At 36.1% G+C, this 16462-nt stretch overlaps 1 protein-coding gene across 6 annotated transcripts in view; it reads right to left on the bottom strand.

Annotated features, from left to right (window-relative positions):
* The window catches only part of astn1 (astrotactin 1), a 342853-nt gene that overhangs the window by 117437 nt on the left and 208954 nt on the right, over positions 1-16462 (bottom strand). The window lies entirely within an intron of this gene.

Here is a 16462-nt window from a genome sequence, read left to right on the forward strand (position 1 = left end):
GTATGGTAAATATGATGCAGAAAGCTACAAATAAGGAATTGAAAGCACAATGGTTGCTTTGCTCAAACAGCATTATGTTAAAAGTTTCTACTTTGTGGGCCTAACAAATGTAATAAAGAATCATTAATTTATTATGCAAACTTAAACGAGGTTAAGAGAAAAATAAGCACATTTTCAAAGTGTTGGTTTTAATATCTATCCACAGAAAGCGACTTCCAAAACACTTCAAAATATGGAAATTTGTCCCATTTTATTGTCTTACAACCTTAAACCTCAGTGTAAGCCATGTATAATTGTGAAGAGGAAGAAAAATGGGTTTCAAATAATCGGAAAAGTGGGGCGTACATTTGTATTCAGGTCGTTTGTGTCAATATTTTGTCCAACCAAATACGGCTGCAAGTGTCTGGGGTATTTCTCCAGCTGCCTCCAACCATGTGGCTGTTTCTCTGCTTAATGCTCTCTTTGCCTGGTCTGACAGTTTAGTTGGGCGACCAGATATTGGTGTGTTTGCAGTTGTTTTGTACGTTTATGGAAGTTGGATCGAAGAATGATTTTTAGGATGTTCATTAACGACCAATGAATGTTTTAAACTTCTCATCTTTCCTAATCTGTTTAATAAAGCCGTTTATCCATTAATATTCTTTTCAAGAAAACCTTTGAGATTATCAATGAGTTTCATTCATACAAACATTAAATCACACACAGATAAACCTTATTTAGTAGTGACTTCTGAGGCCAAATGGATGTACAATTTTTTTTTAGAGGTATTGGAGTAGAGGGAAAGGATGCAAATTATGAATCGCAAGAATGTTATTTGTAAAAATTTAAACCATGTGTCAGTGTCCTTCTCAATCACACTTATGCACGACTTTGTGTTGTTTTCATAAAATCTAGAAAAAATACAAAATAGTTTGTGTTTTAAACAGATGGGAGTGTAAAAAAAAATGTCAAGGGATGAGAATACTTTTGTAATGCACTGTGTGTGCGTTGCCGCACATTTATTCGTAAGCAAAGTCGTCCACTAAATCGAGTTTTTCACAACAAATGATCTGAATGAGCACTTTATGCTTCACTTTAGCATTTCAGTATAATCAAAGAGCTGGAAAAAGTGCTGCTACAGTGTTAAGCAAAATGCAATCGAGCAGATGTTCTCTTAGATCAGTTATTTAATTATTTTTTTACATAAATGAATTTCATATTTCCTGTAAGATGGTGCATCAGGAAGTCTGTTTAAACTCAGCGTGGAATCTTTACTGATCGACTGGAAATATATCAGCTGTGATGGGATTAACTATAAATATCAGCAGATCTTTCACATCCTAACTGCTCTGTTAAAGTCTGATTGGCCAGCAGTGTAAACAGAAGACGGAATAAAGGAGGAAGAAGGGTAGACAAAACAAACTAGAGAAATCGAATGCAAAGAGCAGAAAGTGGTATTTTCTGTATATTTGCATCAATGCTCATAATTATAAGCTTTTATTGAATAATCAAAATATCTGTTATGTAAAAAAAGAGCAATAAACTCATCTTTTTTCAGATGAGTACTAAGATAATAAAAGAGGCTTTTTGTTCTGATTCAGAGCTTCTGTAGAATAGTTTCCTTTTTTTAAAAAACATGATGGATAATACCTAACGTGCTTGTTCAATCCATGGCTTTGGCTTAGACATTCCTAGTAATCATCAGTCCTCAGGATTCAGTTTTGATTCAAATAAAGGAATATTTTAATGCAGTATAAAACAAAAACAGAATAGTCCACTAGCATTTACTGACATGTGACATAACTTGTTCAGCAGAGACATGTGACTGTAACTGTGGTTTTATTCTCTGGTACTACTGACCCTATGGTATAAAGAAGTAGTCACTGTATATTCACATAGACACATTGCATCACATGTTAGTTTTCTGTGAACAAGTCATCAGTTGTAGACTTTTTGTAACTTGGATTTCATGCGTTACTAGTGTTTGTGGGTAAAGTTGGTCGTTTTCAACTTTACACTGTGGAACAACGCCGGTACAATCTGGCCTTGAACAACTGCAGATACTGGATTACCACTAGCGGTTTTTTAAAAGCAGGAATTGAGTCAGTAGCTTTCTAGGATTCTGGAATGGCAACAGAATTCAATACACTCAAGTATATAGCAAAATAACCTACAATTTCAATGTTATATCTTATAATAAAAAGAAACTCGGAAAACTGCACCCCAGGTTAATTTTCACTGGTTCTGCCCAGATGAAAAAAAAATGGGCCAATGTGTTATGCCATTGTAATACCCCAGAGAAACAGAAAGTCCAGGATGAAACTCAGTTGAACTTACAATAAGTTTTAAATGATAAAGAAAAGGTTAACAATATTCATATAAATGTCTTATGATTTTTAATAGCTGTGCCACAATGATTTTTTAAAATTCAATATTTAAATTAAAATCCAGATAATTCTATGCCAATAAAAGTTTAGTTTCTTTTAAGCCTTTTTCACATGGAGAATCACCAACTGTGGATCTGTAATGACTTCAGCAAATTCAGTTTCAATGAAAGGTGCCAATAAAGTATTGATTTAGGAGTTTATCTCCTGTTACTTTAACAAAAGCTTCCATTCCTACTTATGCATAATTCCCAGCTTTACGTATGTTAATTTTACATCCCTCCTCCTAAGGTATGCCAATGGAAATGCCAAGGTAGATTAAGAAAAGGATCAAACAAAGTCAGCAAATGTTCTGCATCTCTGTTGGACTGATCCATCCTTCCACCCTCACAACTAAGGAGAAACTCGCGCTCGGTTTATGAATACATTTGGATGCCTTTGCTGAATGTGCGTGTCGGACACGAAGGGCTACCTTTTCCCTTCCATCTGGTACAGAATCACAAAACCTGATGGTGTCGTGCTCAGCTTACTTTACAACTCGTCAAGGGATGGGATGAAACTGGCTTTATTTGTGTGTGCTGTGAAACATGTGAAATCTCCCAACTGTCACAGGCGTGCAGTCACATATGCAAACTCGCTCACAAGCTCAAGCATGTACCGGCTACATAGTCTGCGCCAGCTCCGAGGTTGGAAGTTTTCTTACTTGTATCACAGAAGCAGAAACTCAGCTGCTCGTTCCCCAGGGCAGAAGACTGATTCCCCTGCTTTATTTAATAATGCAAGAGGAGGAGACGAATTTTGATGTTTTTATTGTGGAAACAGGAAACAATCGACTTGCAGCAGCAGCAAAAAACGCAGCGGCTAAGTTTGACTCAGTCTAAGATTAAAATCTTTTAAATCCATGACAAAAAAACATCTGAGCAAGGAAGCAAGACCTTTTGAGTGAAGAGTTCTCAAAAGAGGTGAAGACGGTTTAAAATCAGCCACACGCACATGGTTCTCTAACACACATGCATACAAACATAAACAAATCTCCCCGAGCGGCACTGTCATCACTCCTCATTTCCTCCAAGGCCCACAAGAATCAGTCGAATCTGCCACACGAGTACGGAGGCAGGCACATTTACACAAAGCTGCAGAAACACACATCATCATAATCTACTATCTCATCCCATTTTCCATGTGACTCATCCATTATCCCGCATTCTATACCTTCAGCAATTTCTCACCCGTGACCATCTCCATCTCGGGCAACAAAAACTCAGCTGGAGCGTGAAGCCGTTTCCATGTGAGCGGTAATTAAAAATACTTAGAAACTTGAAGTGAAGTCCCAGTCTTTGCTCCAAACGTAGGCAAAAAAAACAACCCCAAAACTTCCCAGTGAGCTTAATTAGCATGTTTCCAAGAACAGGGTGAAAGCTTTGACAATTCAGCAAAAGTATTAAATCTATTCATAGTTTGTTAATGTCAGTGAAAGGGCCTGAGTGGTAACAGCAGAGTGTGAACAGGAGCCGTCCACACATGTACAATCTAAGGAAAGTCTTATTTATAAGCGGTTGGGCGCCATTTACCGCCTCTAAATAAATATTGAGAAAACTAATACAAATAAGAATTTGATATTTCAGAAACGTCAAGGGTTTAATTTTATAAGAGCCAATAAAGAGTCAAAGTATATATTTTTTCCCCTCTTTGCTGAAGGCATTATAAATAAGCATGTCGATATGTGTATGTACTGGATATTTCTTTTTCTCCTGAAAAAGCAGCATAAAGTTAATTGAACAAGCAAATGAAGGACCTTTGGCAGTAGACCATCAGAGTAAACGCAGCAGATGGAGTTCCTTGATGAGAGAGAAGTGTTGGGACTAATTGGCATGAATCAAGATCTGCTTCATTACGGATATGTACCTTATTGATGTGTACAGAAATCATGTTAAAACCTGAAAACAGGGCAATTCAATCACAGATCCCATCTGTCAAACTGATACGTCCAAACTTTAATGTATAACACATTGCACTGTAAATCAGACAAAGGGGTATTCATTGGCCTTGTCAACAAAACTCAAGAAAAACATGGTATTTTCTTTCCCTTTTAGGGAAATCGCTCAGCAAAAAGAGACTTTTTGAATTTCAGGCCTGGTTGGCTCATTCAACCAGGGTAACATTAATCAAGATCTTGTTGTTGGGTTTTATTTTTCGCTTTTCAATCAAACCTACATCATATTTACGTAGATGGAAGCTAGTGTTGTCTTTTCTATGCATCTTCAACAAGATTTGGTTGGACTTTTTTGTGTACAGTGCAGAAAAATCTCAACACCAAAGTATTTTAATAAGAAAGCCAACAAACTCCAATACATTATAAAATAGAGTACAAGTATGTGTCCAACAGAGGAAAACCTTTATATTTACCCTTTAACACTCATTCTCACTTGCTTGAACACAAACTAGCTGTGATCAGTATCATCGAACAGTAAGTAGAAAGAAAAATAAACCTAAACATAACTACTTCAAACCTGTGACTGCTTTGTCCTTGACTTTACTACGTCAGCTAGAAAATCAGAAACAAACAACTCAGCTTCAAATCCATAGCAAAGGACAGACAAGAATGTGTCTGTCCTCACAAAACCTCAGTGAGCTTCCAAAATAACAGTGTGAGATGAGAAAAACCACAGGTACACAAGCCAAGCTGGATGGTGTAAACAATCCAGTGGATTGAGCGAGGCTCAAGAAGTCATATATGGGAGACGACACAACCACATAAAAAAAACCCATTATACAACAAGTCAACTCTTGTTCTCTCCAATCAGATCTTTGAGAAAAGGCACACTCTGGGCTGTTATGTTGACGATTTGGACAGAAACAATGGATGTCTGCTGAAAATAGAACAATGCTAAAAACAAAACACTGAAAATGACCACTGGGTTCACCATGGCATGAAATTTTATTCTGCCATACCGAGTCACTTATTACAAACCTGCTACCACTGCAATTACAGCTGTGAGCCTTTTGAGGTATGTCTCTTCTAGCTTTGAATATTTAGAAACAACATGTTTTGCCAATTCTTTGCAAAATAGCCTAAGCTGAGTAGGAGGGTGTACGTTAATGTTTGATCATGAAAAAAGAAAAACCTCCAGTCTTTTGGAGCCTGTAACAGGTTTTTCAAAGGATTAGCCATTATTTAGCTGCATCTTCCTACATATTTGCCGTGCCTCCTACATGGTTTGTGGTAAACTTTGAACAAAATTCCTGCAGTTATCATTTTCAAATACCTGTCTTCTTGTCCATAAAGGCAATATTTTTTCATTGCATGACTACTGCTCCAGAGTCTCTGCAGCTCCTCCAAAGTTACTCTGGGCCCCTCAGCCCCTTGTCTGATTAATATCTCACGTGTTAGTTTTGATAAATGTTGTTGTCTTAGCAGATTTGTTGAATGCCATTTACATTTTGTCATCCATTTTTGGACAATTCTAGATTGAACAGTGCTATGTTCAGATATTTAGTACTTTATCTCAGCCTTTTTTCCCCTTGCACTATACACCTGAACATTATTTTGTTTTAATGTTGATCTATCGCATACTTTCACAAAGGACTGTACAAGTCAGTTCTTGATTCAAGCTTTAGGAAGGTTGATCAAATTTTACCTAACAGCTAAAGCATATAACATTTTGGACAAGTCGGTGAACTCTCAAAAGACAAAAAGCCACTTTCACAAAACATCTCACGGCGGGATTAAGGTGCCTTTTTCGCATCGCCTCGTGCTTTGCGAAAGGATTTCCAATTCGGCGAGGGGAGAGTAGACGTCAGCATGCCTCTGCAAGGCCCCTGACTCACCAAGCGAGGAAGACATAGGCCCTAATCGGCTGACTTGTACAAAGGCAATCTGGCTTTGTGGGTCAACAGAAGGATTAACAAGTGTAAACAAGTCTCAGAAATAATTACCGATGAGAAGAGTAAGAAGGTTAGGGACAGAATTTAAATTTGAAACATTTTCCCTGCCAACAATAGGATCGCTACACCGCATTCGTCAGCCGTTATTGTTTTGAACAAAATGATTGGAGGAGACTTGAGACAGATTTTATTTGTAATACAGCACCTCATGTCATCACAGTATATTTGTTGTAAACTAACAACTATATGAGACTTTTTATGAGTGTCCATTGGGAGCGCAGTGGTGGCTCATTTCTGTAGGTTTATAGTGGAAATGTTTTGTGAAAGTGGCCAACAACTCTCACAGGACGGGTAAGAGGGTCATTGAGCTACATCTGACTTGTGTGACAAAGAAAATAAGATTGTCAACATCAAAGAAAGCATTTTATATTAATTTGTAACATGATTAGTAGAAATAGTAGAATCTACTAGGTTGCTCAATGACAACCTGTGTAAATAGAAGCAATAAAAGCCTAATTTCTCTTCATAATTAACTGCAACAGGACAGTGAGCTAACTTGTAATTAGCTATATAAAATGATTTACTTCATCAGCCTTATTCTCTGAACACCACAACACATGAGCAGCAGATAGCTGCAGCATGTTTGCTATCGGCATCAAATCTGAGAGGATTAGGAGAAGCTCCTGTTACCGAGTTGTGTAGAAGGTTTGTGAAATTAGCTGTAATCTTGTTTTCCACTGCTTGACAACAGCATATGGGAAGGAAATGATTGTTTCAGGTATTAGTCAAATCCTCAGGTGTTGGAAAAAAGCCTAGGTGTTGTTAACAACAATAAAAAAAGAACTTAGAGTACACATAATATACTGTCCGTGACAAGAACTCAAAGCATTTTCTAAAAAAAAAAAAAAACATTTGTTTTGGGCTTTGATCCTAATGGTCCTTCTCAACTCTATCAAGGTTGGTCATTAATAAGCAACATTCTGTTCTGGTTATTTGTTTAAAATGAAAGAAAAACATCCATACAAGCACACATGTGAATAATAGGGGTTTTTCTATCTGAAACCAGGTAGCAGAACAAGTATTAAACATTTGCGTCTCTTTCCTGATGTCTTGCAATGGCATTGACAGTGAAAGAGAGATTATATAGGCTGCATAACTCCTCCTTTACACTGATTTCCATTTAGGTAAGAGGAGGAAACACTAAAGTGCTTCATTCATGTAGCAGGAGAATTGTTTTTTTCTGTGCATTTTGACAATATGCAGTTCTAGTACTGCAAAGATTTCAGAGTAATAAAAATTATGCACGGCATGACAACTTGAGTGATAATACCAAAGTTTCCAGGTATGGAAAAAAAAATCTATAACATGAACTCATTTTCTTTGAAAAAGAAAAGTGACAATTATTGTTGACAAAGACAAATTATGTAATTTATTGATAATTACACTTATGTGTTCTATATCAGTGGTTCTTTACTGGTCAGGGTTTGATCTCTTTTTATTGACAGTCAGCTTTTTTTTATTAAGTTGCTTATTCAAGCAATATTCATAAGGCTGACAACAGCAATAACAATCAGTAAAAAAATTTTAACACTGTTTTGATGCAACATACCTGAAAGAAAAAAGTGCAACTACCAAGAAATTTTTTTTTAAACTCAAGTTATACAGCTTTTGCTAAAAATCCTTCAATAAAACTATAACCAATGCTATTATAGAAAACCTCTGTTTAAACAGAATTTCAGTGTCACCTTCTATGCTGGGCGTCATCTTGGATTACAGGAAATTATATTGTAAAAAGTGAGACTTCTTGATCCCTTTTTGGGTCAGTACACAGCAGATAAAACGCAAACATATTTTAATTAATACCAACTAAATATAGTTGTAGTATCCAAGTAAAGCTTTCTAGTGTGCACAGTATTATCCTGTTTCTGCCACACTGCTTTTTATAGACTAACACTGGGAGGAAAGTAAGCTGTTTTCTCAGACTTTTGGCTTGGGTATCAAGCCTGCCACCCGTAGTTTTAAAACAGCAAACATCATCAGTAAGCAAACTGTTCTCCAAAAAAATATCATCTGTGGGAGCGAGACACGAGTTGATTAAACAGTGCAGCTGGATGTTTCAAATTAGATGTATGTTTAGAAATAAAAACATCTATCTGATAGAAACTTCAGTCTGGACAAAATGTCTGTTCCTGTCAAGAAAAACAAAGATGACCTCATTCAAAATCTCTATTGCTGATTAAATTTTGTTGCATTTTAAGCACATTTTAATGAAGTATTGCACAGATAATCAATATTGGCAAACGCAACTTTAATGTTTGACTGGCATCAGAGACTAAATAAATCCTGAGCGGCACATCTCTGGAAATTACACCCAAACAGCTGCTCATAAATTTATCAAATGTTATGTTCAAGTCCAGGTTAATTTTTGTTTTATTAAACTCATGCAGAAGGCCATCTCTGCTTTAAGTGTATCTGAACATGGTTTTAGCATCTGAAAAACATGCATCTGCCCCCGTAAAATCCCACGGACTCTTCATTAGATCAACGTATTCACAACATCTTTTTGCCTCACAAACAGTGGGACACCCATGCATGCATGCACACTGTGTAAGTGAAAAGTAAAGTGAAATTTTAAAGCCATAAAGGTCAATAAAATCGGAAGTTGGAAAGCATTTTTTGGATTGATTTTATCATTGATTGAAAGTGGCTAGCACTTGACCTACACTTTCGCCTGGAATAAAGCCTAATTCTGGCTCTACCTACAATGTTGTCTTTTAAAAGCACAAGAGAAGACTGGCTGCGGAGTGCAAGTCGGAAAGCTGAAGGCTGCCAGTAACTTGATTTTTTCAAATGTGCTGAAAAAAGCTGACAGATTGGAGTTTAATCACACTGCCAGACTGGAAGTGCAGAATAGCAAGAATGTGTGAAAAGAGCCCAGACTTGGCAATATATTCTACTGTGAAGCACACCAAGTATGCTGATTATGAGGGGAAGAAAATCAAATTACAGTATGCAAATTAGATTAAAAGTATGTAATTTATTTAGAGTAAGAGAGTTGATGGATTAGCTTAAAGATGCATTTGTGCAACTGTTCACTGTTTTAAATTGAAATTTCCAGGGATTTGTTCTATAACTAGTCCTTGCACAAGCTCTATTTGTTAGGATCCTCTATCAAAAACCTTTTGACAGTCATGTTTACACACACTCCATCCACAGATTTTGGACCAGATGGAGGACAGCTCCTCCTGGCACCCCGTCTTACAAACAATCCCTGAAATCCACAAACAGGACATGGAATCCAGTCTAATGAATTGCTGCTGCCAGTTGCATTTCGACACTGATGTGAGCTGTCCACTGAGTATGTGATTACACTACATCGAGTGACACATAGAGATTTTTCCATACAATGTTGGTCATATCTTTTATGATTTTCAGTTTAATTTAAAAAAACTTAAAGTGGGGGTTATGATTTCCCAGTTAATCCGTAAACTCATCTAAATGTCCTTCCCAAATAATTTCTGCTGTAAATAAATGATGAAGCCAACTTAGAGATGATTTCATACTTTGCTTCAAATCCATCTTTTTTACACATTGTCTATACTTTGGCCCTTATACCCAACTACACTTGTGTATTCGGATACACTGGCTTGTATTTGACATATCTGGTATGTCTGGTATATATGCTGCCTCAGGTAAATAACACTCTTGTGGTGTCGAAATGTCAGATGTCCAGAATACCAAGTAAGGTCACCCAAACATAAATATGTTATGAAGAAGCTCCGACTGCAGTGATGAAGATTTTCTCGCCTTGACATGTCAAAAAGTTAAGAGTGTCTCCATTTGATGGCAGTTAAACACATTTTCATCACTTGGAAGTTTTCATTCGCAGGTGGTTAGGAGATCAAAATCTACGGAAAGAAAATATTGGTAAAATGACCCAGCAACAGTAGAAAAGTGTGGGTTTTTTGTCATTGTGTCCTATATGCATGTACAGTCAAAAAAATAGCAGTACAGCAGCAAACACAACACATACACTGCTATAATCGGGAGAGGTGATGATAGCTTGGTAGAATATTGTTTTTATCATTAACGTTCAACTGACTCAGTTTCAACAACAGAAAGATGCACAAACAAGGTATTTACTGGCTGTTTCTAAGTTTTTAAGTTCTTATTTTATTATAATTTTTCATTAAAATATCATCATCTACTTGGTTTTAGCTAAGGAGCCATCCTAATAAAATGTGCTTTCAGAATAAACAATATAGATGTTAAGATAAGAAAGTGTGAGGTTTAGGTTTTGGAAAGAAGGTTTTAAAGTACAAATAATTACCTGTAATCTGAAGTAATCAACATTGTGTGTATTGCTAAGAGATCATTTCACAACAGTCTTTTTTTTTAGTTACCATAATCTTTAAATTCCTTTTTGACCATTGCAAAACAATATATAGCACTAATATAGCACTGATTTCTCAAATGGGATTGTTTTTTTATAAGAAAAACCTAAAAGGAGCATGAAACTGAGGTACAATTGCCAGACTAGTACTAATCCTGCAAAAGAAAGATGAATCCTGGAGCATCAAAACACACATATCTCTGCACAGTGCCTTGATTGGTAATTAAAATAGCTCAAGACAGGCAGCAGATTACAGAGCTGGCAAAGCTGCTGCTTTTAGACATTTGTGAAGACACTGGGGTGTGATTGTGGATTTGCCACTAAGACTTCCCATCTGACTTTATAGATATTCTTCCAAATGTCCTTGATATCTCTCTCTCTTTCTCTCCAACTCCTTCCAGCTTCCCATCTCTCTGTAGACAAGATATTTCTGTCACATGTCCTCATTAAATCATAGACCAGCTAGATTTTTTATTTTGAGAAAATGCCTTCAAAGGAAACCTATGCACACAGAGACAGTGACAGGCACACGCACACACACTTTTGTTACTGAACGCATACACTACCCACTTAGTACACACAGAGGGTTTATTCAATCTCTTGTTAATAAAAAGAACATGGCGGAGTCCAGCCTACACAAATCCCTCGAGAAATTAATGTTATTTGAACAAAAAGCCAATTTAACAATAACACTGAATTTCCTCATCAATATCCCATAAAAGTCACTCTCATTATGACGAATGATTTTTGTTTGTGTACAAACTCAATAAAGCCGAACCGAGGATGAAATAACCTGTGTTTCCAGTTGTCGCAAGTCCAATAAAAACACCACGAATGTCTTTTCCTCGAGATCATCAACAGTAATTATATATGATTAACCACCGCAAAACTCAGACAGGCGCTGAGAGGAGGCTTATACATGGGAAACGGAGTCAGAGCAACAGATGGGCCATGTTGGCAGGACAAATGGTCCAATTCCTCATCAGTGTTAACAAATTTGATGGTGCTAGAGCAAGATGGTGGTCGTTAGAATCAGATTGACTAGTGCAGATGGGGGAAGGGCAGGGCAAGTGCTTTGTATGAAACTCACATTCAGAAATCTGGATATATGTGCTGATTCCTCCATGTAGTGTTCACTGGTTTGTTGAAGTTTAATTTTCTCAGACTAAAAAGCAACAGATTGAACCTTTCCACTGTATTTATTACGGGTTAGCGCAGTCGCTTGTACCTTGATACAAGGTAAGAACCTTGTATCAATGTTACATTGGTGTGTTATGTGTCGATGTAAGGAACATTTCAGAAAGACTTCGTTGGTGGTGAAAACTTTGGATGTTTAAATCTGTGGTCAGATTAAAACTAGCAATACAACATAATATTAGCTGGTAACAAAATTTAATAATTTGTAGAATGGTTGTACCTGACTAGTGGCACGCAGGTCAGAATCGTAAAATTTAAATATGTTTCCGACGTTAATGCACCATATGCAAGTGCTACAAGGTCAATCTAGCAACAAGTTGTTACTTTAAGATGTATCAGTGTTACCCACAAGAGATCTGCGATTTAAAATGTTACATGTTTAGACTGTTCAAACCTAATCAAAATCATACCAAACACAAGTCCAGTTTTAATAACCTTTTATTTTTTTATTCCTAATCTTTGTGATAGCTTTGAATAAAATAAAACATTCGTCTGTTTTTTTTTTTTTTGTTAAATTAGCTTTATTGACATTTTTGCATGTCAAAAGCACCTTTCATTCAAGAACCTCCACTGGTTCAAATTAGAATAAGTTATGAGTGAACATACATAAAGTATTAATAAATTGATATTTGGTGGGCACTTAGTAATTTATTTGCCATATCATTTATATATCTAATCCAAAATATTGTTTAATTTTTTTATGTATATTGACATGTGGCATATAGCCAAATTAGAAATGCTCAAATCCCAAACAATTAATACTTGAAGAGAAATACAACAAATGCACTCACAAACCAAAAATATGTGTACATTTTTATATCCTGTAAATCATCTTAATCACAAAGGTATATGGTTGACCATCATGGGTAGGGAATGTATGAATAAAACTTATTGTGCACTAATTTTAAAGGCCTTTCTTGCATAATGTTTCAGAAATATCGCAAATTACTGTAAAGACACACAAATATATATTTTTAAAAACCCTCAACATTTTAATAGATGAACACTATGTTAAATTATTTTGAACAAAGAACATTAGCCATGGAATAGTATACATATAAAGGCACACAATGTGTAATTTGAATTAATAGCACAATATACTGTAAATCTGGCGACGATTTCAGTAAAAAAAAATTTTTTGTGAAAAATGTCAAAAAAAAGCTTAGTTTCGCACTTTTAAAAATGTATAAAAAACTATTTTCATGTGGATCTGCTGATGAGCATGGCATGAACAAAACATTAAATAAAAAACAAAAAATAAAGTGGAGAACAGATTATAAAAAGACCAAATAAAGTGTGTGCGTGTGAAATACAAAATGTATCGCATGGAATTGTTTTGAAAAGTGGAAGGTAAACAAGCAGAGAAAAACAAAACAGAAGGACAAAAAAACCGCAAAAACACATAAAAATGAAAATGAGAGTCAATGTGTCATGATGTTCATTTCTGGCAAAACAAACGGTAGAAGAGAGCCTAGCAAAGTCTGGCTAACCTTCTGCTGCTCCCTCTCCTTCCTCTTCCCCCCCGCGTTCCCACCAAGGAGAATAAAATGCTTAAATCTCATCTGTGGGATGACCTTGACTGGCTGGGAGCTGAATTAAATTTCTGCGAAGAAGAGCGAGGTATTCAAGTGGCAAGAGTGAAAAGGATCATGTAAGGCATGATTGGAAAATTCAAAGCATCACTCGAAGGGCGCAGATACATAACGGATCACAACCGCCTTGACTGACGGTACCACAGCAAATGTCACTCCTTATCACTCATGGTAATTCTACTGGATGTTTTATTGCATTTGCCGTATGCATGAAAAACAACAAGAAACCTAAAAGGATCCAAATCAAAAACACTGGGCATTAAATCTTGATAAAATATCACAACTTTTATAGAACGTCAGTATTGAGAGACTTTTTTTTTAAATGCAATTTATCGGCAATGCAAATGTTGAGGTCACTGAGACGATGATTTAGAGAAGACAGTTTCTGGGCCCAAGTTATCTCTATCAATAACCCGACTCTTACAAGATAAAGCTTTCCTATATTTAATATATTATGTTTCTATTGAATTATACTCTTCTAAACCTGCTGTTTTGCTGAACAAGTGAAAAAAACACCCATGCCCCATTGATAGCAGATTATAATATGCCCGTACTTCTTTTGTGTGCATGTGTGAGGAGGATTTATTTAAAGTCTCTCTGTCAGCACATGAGCAGAACTGCCTACAATATTCTTTTGAGGATATCATATATAGTATTGAGTATTTTAGACTGTAGATAAATGGTGAAGCAATCATATCTTATATATTAAATTCTGTACGTCTTGCTATATTTCATTCTTTTTGTCTTTCAGTCAGTTATTCTGAGATTATTCATGCCTCTAATTCCCAATGTCGTCATGCTTGACAGCTTATGAAAACCTTCAATCATCATTAGAGTAGTGTGTGGGAAATATTAGGAAGCTGGTGAACACTTTTGTCCTCACAGCGGAAGATTTTGAAGCAGGAACAAAAATGGGCAATTGTGAGGATTGAAGTGAAATTAATAAGAAGAAATTGTAATGACTAAATGACTTGGTCAGAGTATTTCTAGAACTGGAGCTCTTGTGGAGAGTTCCCAGATTGCAGTGCACAGTATCTATTAAAGGGGATCAAAAAGGAACAATTATGAACCAGCGACAGAGTTACGATCAGATAAGTTCAACAATTCATGTGCAGAGCAAGGTCGGTGCGATTTGATCCGACAGAAAACCTATTGTAGCTCACATTATTAAAGATCCTAATGCAGGTTCTGATGTAAAAATGACTACATATTGCATTGAGATTTGTTGCAAATGGGGCTTTATAGCCTCAGACTAATTAAGTTGGAAATTAAATTCTCTAATGGCTGACAGAAATTGAAGGATGGGGATGTCTGTAACCTTGAAGGTTACAGACATCCCAAAAAAAGGCTACAGAACCGTCGAGCCAACACATAGTCGAAAAACAGCGCGATAATAATAATAATTAATAATACATTTTTAATTGTCTAAGGAAGCTTAATTAAGGACTTTATGAATAGATGTATGTTTGGTGCTTATATTAAATTCTAAAAAACTAGATTGTACAGACTCATTTGATGAGGGAGAATATTATTGAAAAGTCTCTTTCAGTACCTCCATCACTGAGTGAAAAACATTATACAGATTAAACAAAGACTGATGTTTTAACACTTTTATTTCTCTTTGTCATGATTTTCTGCTAAGAGCTAAATGAAAACATTTAAAATAAGACTATCAAATCAATAAAAAAAAAAAAATTAAACAGAAACGTGGGCTTTTAAAAGTAAGTTTCATACCAGCTGGAAAATTATTTTCAAAAGGTACTATTAATCTAAAAAATAAAACTCATCTGGGCATGTATTCTAATTTGTTGAATATGACTGTAGTAAATCCAAATCAGAATTTGTTGTGTGTTTTCAGAATTGCTGTTTACATTTTATTTAAAAAGTACAAGATGCAACAACTTTTTCAATAACAAACTAAGAATAATAAGTCATATCAATGAAATGGAAAATGGTTGTTTTTATAATTAAACGGCGAGAGCAACAACAAAACACAACATTAAAAAAAGAAGGCTGAGCTTGGGACTACATTGCCAAAATGACAACCTGCCTTTGATTTCGTCTACCAAAAACACTGTTTTTGTAGGCCAAAAATGCCTAGAAAATTATGTATGTAATTAATTTTTAATCCAATGTTCCAATCAAGTCTCCAAATATAAAAATACCAAATAATAATAAAAAAAACTCTAAGACTCTAAGTCACCGAGGTCTGTGAGGATGTAGCCCTGTGCACCATCCGTTCCCAAATGAAACTACATGCGTGGCATTATCTTTATCTCAAAGAGCTGTAATTGCAGGTGCAGGAAAAATCTGTGAAGAATGTAAATGAATTGCTGTTTCTCTGACTTCACACTGGCTCTTACAGCGTTGTTATTAGCTTCTGCAGCTGTTAATTAATTAATTGAAAGAGCATCCTGCTGGCATGCAGGTTGACGCTTTCTGTTAGGCTGACTGCATTTTTAATCAGGACTAATTATCCATGTGTGTGTTTGGGTTGTTTAATGGTTAAACATCAGGGTAGGTTAGTGTGTGAACAGGTCCAGAATAGTGCACCCATGCCTAAGCATTGGTCTGATACCGGAAGGTAACATCTGTTTGCGACATATGAACTTTTCCCCATTTTGAGATACTAAGCCCATGATCTTTTTTACGGGGTTGTATGAAACAAACCTACAGAAAGTATTTCACAATTTGGAAGTGGATAGAAAAGAATATGTTGTTTTTGAAATGTTCTACAAAAAAAAGGATGGGATGATTTGTATTCAGGGCTGCATGGAGTTGCAGCTGTTTGCTTCGATTCTTTGCAGCAAGAGGATCCTGGCTTTAAATCCTGGCCTAAGGTCTGCATGACTTCTCCATCTTTTTCCCATGTACATGTGGGTTCTCACTTAGTACTCCAGCTTCCTGGCCACAGCCTAAAAATATGACTTCTAGCTGAATTAGTCTCTCCAAATTGCCCTTAGGTATGAGTGTGTGAGTACATTGTTGTTTGTCCTGCATGTCGCTGTGATGACCTGTCGAACTGTTCGTGC

This window comes from Xiphophorus maculatus, chromosome 6 (genome assembly GCF_002775205.1).
Source record: "Xiphophorus maculatus strain JP 163 A chromosome 6, X_maculatus-5.0-male, whole genome shotgun sequence".
Lineage (NCBI taxonomy): Eukaryota > Metazoa > Chordata > Actinopteri > Cyprinodontiformes > Poeciliidae > Xiphophorus > Xiphophorus maculatus.